At 33.6% G+C, this 9,573-nt stretch overlaps 1 pseudogene; it reads right to left on the bottom strand.

Annotated features, from left to right (window-relative positions):
* Positions 1-7,507: 7,507 nt before the first annotated feature.
* On the bottom strand, positions 7,508-8,423 carry LOC134365127 (heterogeneous nuclear ribonucleoprotein A1-like; annotated as a pseudogene).
* Between the last annotated feature and the right edge of the window lie 1,150 nt (positions 8,424-9,573).

Genomic DNA, 9,573 nt, shown 5'->3' with positions numbered 1-9,573 from the left:
GTATTACTTTTGTGTAAGGAATCATAGGATCTTATAAATTTTTAAATTGAACAATACCCTCTATTTGGGATTTGCTTTCATTTATTTTAAAGAACTTGCCATTTGGTATAGAGTCTTCTGATGTCTGAATGACAAACCCTGCAATTCAGGGTCTGTTTAGTTATTATTGGTCTGATTTCTGTGGTGATACAATTGCATATTTCATTTTTATTGCACACATTTTCACTAGTCTGTTTTCTGTATAGGTTTCCCCATTCTAGTAATTCAGACTCTGAGAAAATCAGGTTTGTTAAGTGTCATTTCTAAAGCCCCATTCACTTTACATTGCTTCAGGTTTCTCAATTACTGTACTAGGTCACATTTTTCTAGCCATTTCTTTTTTGCTCTTTCTGAAAAGAGCCACTTACATTTTCTCCATCTCTCTTACAAAAGGAAAGATAGAAAGTAGAAAAGAATAATATAAGTAAATTAGAGAAGCATGAAATCATTTTAAGTCACTGTCAACTTTATTTCATGTTAATTTTTATCCTATAGAATTCCAAATGAGAATCTTTGAGAGTTAGTGTAACGTTTTATGTTTTAGCTTCATGTTAAGTAATATTTGGTTCAGTGCCATGAACAGCAGGGGATAGATTGTTTAGTTTTGTGATTGTGGCCGTCTACTCATGTTAATGATAATAATTGAATTCAAGCCTGAGTAATTGTGAAAGCAATTCAGATATAATAATATTTCAATTACTGTAATGGTATAAATCCAAATTTTACCACCCGGTGCTTCTAAAGAGAACAATATGAACAAAAAGAGAAAATTTACGTGAGATATATATTGAAAGATTAAAAAAGGGACATGCAATTATTGTATGCTTTCTAATGAAAAGTTAAGTATATATGACACACATATGTATAATGATATACAATAACTGTTGGTAAACATTACCCTACTTTAAACTATCGCAATGAACTTGTACACTTAAATTAGTCTCCTTACATTTTTAATTTAAGAATATCAATTGGTATATACAATCTTGCTCAATTTTAAGAACTATTTAATTAGTTAATCATATTTGGAAGATGAAGACCTAACATTTGGTGGTGAGAGTGCAGAAAATAGGCATTGCAATATATTATTTGTAGTGTCAACATTTTATGATTTTAAGATTTTATTATGAATTGTGCTTGCTCTATGCAGAATAACAATACTTCTAAGATTCTAGCTACAGAAATAGTAGCATGCACACTTAAAGACATATATATCTATATTCACTTCTGTGTATTATTTATTGAAACATAGTGCAGGAATACCAAGCAGCACTCCCCCCACCAAACTGAGGTAGACCTACATGTACTGAACTAGGAATCTAATCATGATATTGTTGGATATGAAAAATTCAGTTATTGAATCTATGAGTTTTATGATTCCATTATGAAAAATTATATGTACGTGTATCTAAAGAGATGTACTTCTGCTAAGGTTGGGTGAAGAAAGGCACAAACTGTTAACAATGGCTACTTGTGGAATGGGTATGGAGCAGGAGCACTTAAGGGATGAGAGAGAAATTTTCTTTTCCTAACTTTTATAATAAAGAAAGAAAAATGAAGGATTTTAGATAATTTTTGCTATTTAATAATGTTTAGTCCTTTCCAAAGAGATTGCTCAGTTCTTACTCACAACTAATAATACTTTCCAATTATGCTTTCTTGGTGGTAGTTAGTGGTATAAAACATTCAGCCTCGCATGTGAATGTCCTTTGTTAATGTTGGTATTTGACAAATCAAGTACATCATACTCATCACCTCTTGAAGTTCTGATCCAACTGAGAACAATGCAATGGATTCAATAAGATATATTGTTATTCTTTGCCTTCAATAACCATCTAGCAGATCTAGGCTAGCAAGGCAGCACTGATTCATAAGGTCATTCAGGGCATGTTTCTTCCATATTACTCTGCTCCCCGCAACATGGTTGTGTTTCTCAACAGAGTCAGAATTGGATGACTACATATGTAGAAGAAGAAGAGAAAAATCAAAGAAACATTTTCCTACAAGCAGAGAATGCCCTCCAGCGAGTCCATATTTTATTCTGCTCTCCTTCCATTGGTGATAACTTGGTCACATGACCACACCTAAACAAAAGGTGTGTGTGTGTGTGTGTGTGTGTGTGTGTGTGTGTGTGTGTGGGTGGGTATATATCTTTGCCCATACCCTGCCCATAGACAACCATTTAATGAGTTTCATGTGTATATCTATGTTTAAATGTATTCTTGCAAAATGTATTATCTGTGTCAAAATTTCTTTCAATGTATTACAGTGGAGAACTGTATGCTTTAATTAGACACCAGCTACAGCAGCATGAAAAAGTACTGGTCTTCTGTCCATTAGAATATTTAAATTATAAATATTAATAAATAATAAACTTTCCTTCCACCTCTATTGGCCATTATAAATTAAAATGTTGCAAAACACACCAATGTCCTATCTCGTATTCTAATATGTTTAATATATCAAAGTTGGAATAATGTTGTCAAATTAATTAGAATACTCAATCAAAATATCAATTATACAAATGTGCTCACAAGTACCCAACAGTGGCTCTCAGCCAGACACACTGTGAATGATGTTACTATAATATATCACAGTTTGTTATACAATTACTAATGTACTGGAAGAAGAAAAATAAAATCAAGGTATTGGCCTTTTTCTTTTAATTTAAAAATTCCTCATCCTGTGCTTTTTTATATGAGTATGTGTACATTTTCAGATTTTTGGAAATTGTGTATCTATGCCAGAGAGTGATAGATCCTAAGTTTTATGGATACTAATATGTCTTAAGGAAAACAACTATGATTTTCTACAAGATTAATGTAATTAAAAAAAAAATTCTGGCTGGCATTTTAACATTTCACTTTCTTTAACGTCATGCATGTAATTACTTTTAACAGGGCTATCCAATTTAGGTCATTTCCTAGTGATGCATCAGCGAGCATAAATTGCTATTCAATTGTGTCAGCTCTCATCTCTGAGTCAATGACCCACAGAACCACTTATACCACAAATGTAAAATGATTCTGTTAACATACAACAATTTTCTAGTTCTCTTAATCATTAAAAAAAAAAGAAGAGATAGAGTATTTAATATATATTCTTCATTCTATTCTGGTAACCCACCCGACTAAAACTATTTCAGTGCCAATTTTCTTTGCTTTCTGCACTGTCCACTCACATCTCAACTCCTTGTCTTTAAGTTCCTATCTTGATAAATATTCTCAAACTGTTTTTTTAAAAAATTTTTGTTTAATTAACAAATATCTTTGGCCCCTTTTATTCTCAAGCATTATTATAGTCATTATTGAAGATAAGGGTGTTTAGTTGTTACACCACATGCACACAAGCCTAAAATTCAAATTTTAGCTTTGTCAGTTTCTAAACATATGCCTTTAGGTGAGTTGCTCTGAGCCTTGTTACTTTGAGTGACGAATGCTGCTATTTTATGGAAATGGCATAAACTTCAAACAAAATAAAGTACCTAATGTACTTAGTACTGGGTCCGGTATATATTAATGATAGCTATTAATACTAGACACGATTTCCATCCTCAATATTCTTGATCTCTTATTTTCTATGAAATATATGACACCAAGTTCTCACTCCACCTCTTTGATTACTCCTTAATCTCTTTGGTCATCATTTCTGCCTCCTATTTCTCATACTTGCATGTTGCTCAAACTGTTCTTGCTTGTTCACAGGCTTCCCTGGGTGATTTTATCCTCTTTCTGGGATTAAAAAGTCACTTCTCAATTCTACACACTTCAATTCTGGAATATAAATCTTTAGGCATACCTACTCTTTAACGTTACCTCTTGAATTTCATATTTTCTTCAGGATAGTTCTTTCTGATAGCTCAACCTCAACATACTTCAATGTAAATTCACCCTATTTCCTAAACTTTTAATTTTCCTTGAATTTCAGTTAGTGTTACTTCCGTGCTCATAGTCACTCTAACTATTGGACCTGTTATAAAGTCCCCCCACAGCTAACCTCTTGCTTAACAACATGAATTCTATCTTCAGCATCACTCCATGTCCACCCCTCTATTTCCACTCTGTCCTGCTGTCACCCAGACTCTTATTATTGTCTTCTGAAGTTCAGCCTTGCCTACATCCTTTTGCACCGATGCCACATTAAACCTCCTATCCACAGTACAGAGAATCCCTGGTTTCCAATTATTAATTAACATATGAGGATAATCATGGCTCAGTCCTACCAATCTTATCATTAATAACTGACTCTCAGTATTGACAACTGGAAATAGGTTAAACAGGGAAAACTAAAATTGTTTCTGATAAAAGAAGTAGGATGATAAATTGTCTAAAAATTCTTTTATATGAAAGTCTTACAAATGCTTTACCTGAATAGAAAAATTCACAGGTGGCATGCCAATTTTTAAATTATAATATTTGAGAATGTATACATTTAGTAAATGGGTAGTATACAGACATAATTCATAAAAGCTCAACAGAAATTACAGAAGGATGGTTTGTGAAACAAAAGAGACTTTTTAAATGATCAAAGGTATTGTCAACCTCCAGTTGTAATATTCTCTTCTCTGAAAGTGGGTAAATAGGACAAACATGAAAAAGGTCAACATAACACTTGTCTTGCAAATTTGTGAATTTTTTATTTGTTTAAGGAATTGCCAAAATTTTATTCATATTGGTAAAGGCTAAGAATCCTATGGCTGGCCATGCTTTGATTTCAAATGTCAATTAAGATAAGAAGTGGTCATTTTGACTGTTGAAAGAACTGGCTGAAGGAAACAAAGGGAATTATAAGTAGCTCTATGTGATGTGGTTCATATATCTATTTCTCATCCACTGTTTTATTTTGAATGTTGTCATAAATAGTGCATGTGCGGGAAGGAGCAGATTGTGGGAATTGACAGACCTAGCTATAGACGTGGTTGTTTCACTCTAATTTCATGAATTAAAAATTCTTCATGAAAGTTCAGAATAAAGAACAGTATAATAAAGACTGAACATTAAAAATTATAAATAAATAAAGAAAGAAAGTAGGTAAATTGCCCAGGAGGTCTGATGCTTTATACTTTGTCAGCTAACACTTTGAGCTTCAGCTATCTTCTTAATTATCAGCTACACTTCAGCAGGGACCAGCAGCCATGTGAAACCTTCTCTTGGGAGCCCAGAAAGGAAGAAGTGAGATGTCAGGAGAGGCAAAAGAAGCTGAGTTTGGGGAGAAGAGGTGCTAAAGATTACAAAACCTACTGCATCATTTGCTGTGAGCCAGCTTGCCACCTAAAATACCTTGCTCTCTTGGGAATTATTCCTGAGATATCATGAGTAAGTATAGCAGGAAAGGATTTTGTGTTGTCACCCCAACCTACTTTTGTCACCTTCTTTACTTCTCCTTACTCCTAGAGAGAAGCTGTCTTTACTAAGATAGTGATACATAATTATTCATAAAAGTTTGCTATGGAAAAGAAAAAAGCCCTTATTAACAGGAGAAAAACCTGATTGATGCTTCATTATAAAGAATTTTAAATACTTATGAGTGGTATTTATGTTGCCGTAAAAAAAATCCCCGAGTGCCCTTCAGGCTCAAGTCAGGAAAAATATCACCACATTTTTGAAGACATGCTAGAATAGAGTAAGAACAAGTAGGAGGGGGAGTCAGAAACAGAAGGATAAAAGAGATTTCCACTTAATAACAATAGAACAAAAGGAGCAAGAGGTCAGGAAGGAGCTGTCTGATATCCATCCACATAGAACTGCACATGGATTTGAGTGTGGGGAAACAAGTTTCAAGATACCTGGATGTATCTTCCCCAATCTGACTTTGTATATGTCTAAAAGTAAAATAATTCCCTTTTTGATAAATAAATGCAATCTATTTTTCAGATTTCATGAGGTATAACTTGGACTTATTTTAATTTTCCATGTTTATTTTTGCCATTTAATGTTCATATTCAGGGATAATTTAAAGTTAAATGCACAAATCTGGATTTTGACAAATACATGCACTTATAAAACTCACTCCCCCCAATTCTGTAATCCTCCTTTCTGATTTAATCCCCAAGAGGCAATCACTATTCAGATTTCATTAAACATGTATTAGTTTTGCTGTTTTTAGAACTTTAGATAAATGGAATAATATTATATGTACACTTTTGTGTCTGATTTCTTTCCCTGAGGGCGATAAAAAAAGTGTTTGAGGTTCATCAATTGTGTTGCATCATTAGTGGGGTTTTTTTGTTTGTTTGCTTGCTTGTATTTGCTGTCAGTTGCAGAACAGTATCCTTTTCTATGAATAAACCACAATTTGTATATCCATTCTCTTCTTCATGGGCATTTGGATTATTTCTAGTGTTTGGCTACTGTTATCAGTAATACTCCTGAGAACATTCACATGCAAGGTTTTTTTTTTTTTTTTTTTTTTTTTGGACATATGTTTTCATTTCCCTTGACTATAAATACAAAAATAAAATGTAGAATTTCAGAGTCACAGAGTAAGGGTTTACTTAATTTTATAAAACAACTTCATACTAATTTCCAAAATGTATATTTTACACAATCACTAGCAATGTATGAGAGTTTCAGTTGCTCCAGATCCTTACTGACAATTGGTAATATTAATCTTTTTAAATTTAGCACTTTGGTTATTGAAATGGGTATTAGGTATGAAATGGTATCTCATTTTGGTTTTAATTCATATTTTTCTTATAATCATTAATACTGAACAATTTTTCATGGGCTTATTGCCATAAGTATTATTTTCCTTTGCAAAGAAGACGGTGAAGTTATTTGCCAGTAAAAAGTTGTCTTTTTATTAGAAAGTTGTATAAATGCTTTATATATCCTCAGTACAAGTCTTTCATCAGATGATATACTTATTTAAACATCAGATGTTCATTTCACCAGTCAGTAGCTTACCTGTTAGCTTTTGGAATTTTTTTAACGGTATCTTTTGATAAGCAGACAACTTTAATTTTGCTGGAGCTTATTAATTTAATTAATGGGTAATGATTTCTGTGCAATGCCTGTTTTTCCACAGACAGAGAAATCTTGCATGCAAAGATAGAAAAGACCCTGTCATACATCTTTCTATAAATTTTATTAGTGTTTACATTTGTGTTTATGGTCTTTTTTTTAAAAAAAGACATTTATTCAGTGTCATGATCAGACTATTAGATTTAGCAATCAACAGCATGGGTGCCAAAAAAAAAAAATTCTACATTAAAACCCTTTGTTGGAATGCTTTACACTTTCTGCAGAACAGAAACTAAAATAACCTGTTATACAATTAGTCACAAATACAGTCCTCAAATTTTTTTTGCCCATACACATGAATATTATCTAAAACATGTCTTTTTTTGTAGCAGATAGGACCTGCCACCACTGTGCTTGGCTGAGTTCACAAATCTGTCGTAACCTGTAGCTTCCCTGTCACTTCTCTGGCTCTCTTCTCCTGCTAAGGTTTGTTTCCTGGAAGTTAATTAAAACCTCCTGCCACTGCCATAGCTACTGCTGCTGCTGCTGGAACCACCACAGCCCCCTTGGTTTCGTGGTTTGGCAAAGTACTGGCCTCCACCACCATAAGGGCCAGAGCTTCTCCCTCCAAAATTTCCTCCTTTCATGAGTCCAAAATTAGAAGACTGATTGTTGTAACTGCCAAAATCATTGCAGCTTCCACCACCTCCAAAATTGGTCCCACCATTTCCAAATCCATTAAATCCATCCCCACTGCCACCATATCCACCACCACCATGGCTGCCACCAAAGCCACCACTACCACTGAAGTTTCCTCCACAACCAAAGTTGTCATTCCCACCAAAACCATTTCCACGACCACCACCAAAGTTTCCAGAACCACTTCGAACTCTTAGGCTGGATGAAGCACCAGCCATCTCTTGCTTCGACAGGGCTTTCCTTCATTCACAGTTGTGGCCATTCACAGAGTCATGGTCATCAAAGGTTACAAAAGCAAAGCTTCTCTTCTTGCTGCTGCCTCGGTCAGTCATGATTTCAGTCACTTCAATTTTCCCATACTGTTCAAAGTCATCTCTCAGGGAATGTTCTTCATTGTCCTCTTTAATGCCACCAACAAAGATCTTCACAGTTAAGTGGGCACCTAGTCTTTGAGAGTCCTCTCGAGACAGCCCTCTTTGGTTCCACTACTCTTCTATCCACCTTGCGTGGCCTTACATCCATAGCTGCATCCACCTCCTCCACAGTGGCATATGTGACAAACCTAAAGTCCCTGGAGCACTTCCTGTTTGGATGTCTCATTAACACACAGTCCGTGAGCTCAAAATGGCTCCTGAGGCTCTCATCAGTTGTTGCAAAGCTCAACCCTTCAATGACAATCTTCCCCAGCTATCTGGGCTCTTTAGGAGACTCTGACTTAGACATGACAGCAGTGGGAAGAAACTTTAACAATGCTTCCTCAGCAGAGTCCATGGACCGAAAGGCATGTTTATGGTCTATCTTGACTTAGTTTTTTATGTATGTTTTGAGGTGTAAATAAAAGCTATCACAGTACATTTGTGGAAAAGACTCTCCTCTTTGGTGCCTTGGTAAAAAATCATTGATTATATATAAGCAGCTTTATTTCTGGGCAGTCTGTTACATCCCATGGGATAATTTGTTTATGGTTATACCAAGACCTCACTCCCTCATTCACTGTAACATTATAGTAAATGTTAGTAATCCAACATTGTTCTTTTCCGAGATATTTTTGGCTATTTTAGATCTTTGCATTTTTATATTAAAATTTAAATTATTTAAAATTTCTGTTAAATTTTAGAATTAACTTGCAAATTCCTTCAAAAAACCCTATGAGCATTTTTGGGGGGGAATTTTATTGAATATAGGGATCAGTTTGAGAAGAATGGACAATCTAAATAATGAGTGTTCAAATTGATGGGCATGGTATTTGTTTCCATTTATTTATTCAGGTCCTCTATTTATCTTGGCAATGTTTTGTAAATTTTAGTGTAAAATTATTTTATATTTTTTGTTGAACTTGTTTCTGAAGATTTTTGTTTCAATTTTTGGCACTTTTAAATTTAATTTTTTAATTGTTCATTGATTTTTTATATTGATCTTTTATTCTTCAAAATTGTTAAACACAATTATTAACTTTAACATTTTTATTTTTTTCTAGAATAATCTATGCAAATTACTAGGCTATATAATAATAAAGACAGATTTACTTTTTTTCTTTCTAATTTTTATATATTTTAATACCTTTTCTTATTGCTCTAACTCTTACATTAAACTAGATACTTAGACTGAATCTGTATATATGTATACATACATACATGTATATAGAATATGCATTATTATTTTCTGAATATTATGCACTTGAATTTGACCTTCCCATTGGAATCATGGTTGTTTGGAAGAGTTTCTTTTTTTTTAGTATGTGACATAAGTCTTTGCTTCTACTGTTATGAACACCTAGTTTTTATGCATTGTCATTAGTGATTTTAGAAGTTATAAACATTGTATTATGCCAATTCTTGTTATTAGTGCATAAGAGCTCTTTAAAAAGGGGATT

The sequence above is a fragment of the Cynocephalus volans genome, chromosome 16 (assembly GCF_027409185.1).
Source record: "Cynocephalus volans isolate mCynVol1 chromosome 16, mCynVol1.pri, whole genome shotgun sequence".
Taxonomy (NCBI): domain Eukaryota; kingdom Metazoa; phylum Chordata; class Mammalia; order Dermoptera; family Cynocephalidae; genus Cynocephalus; species Cynocephalus volans.
Note: the sequence above shows the minus strand (reverse complement) of the source record. Positions and strands in the feature narration are given on the sequence as shown.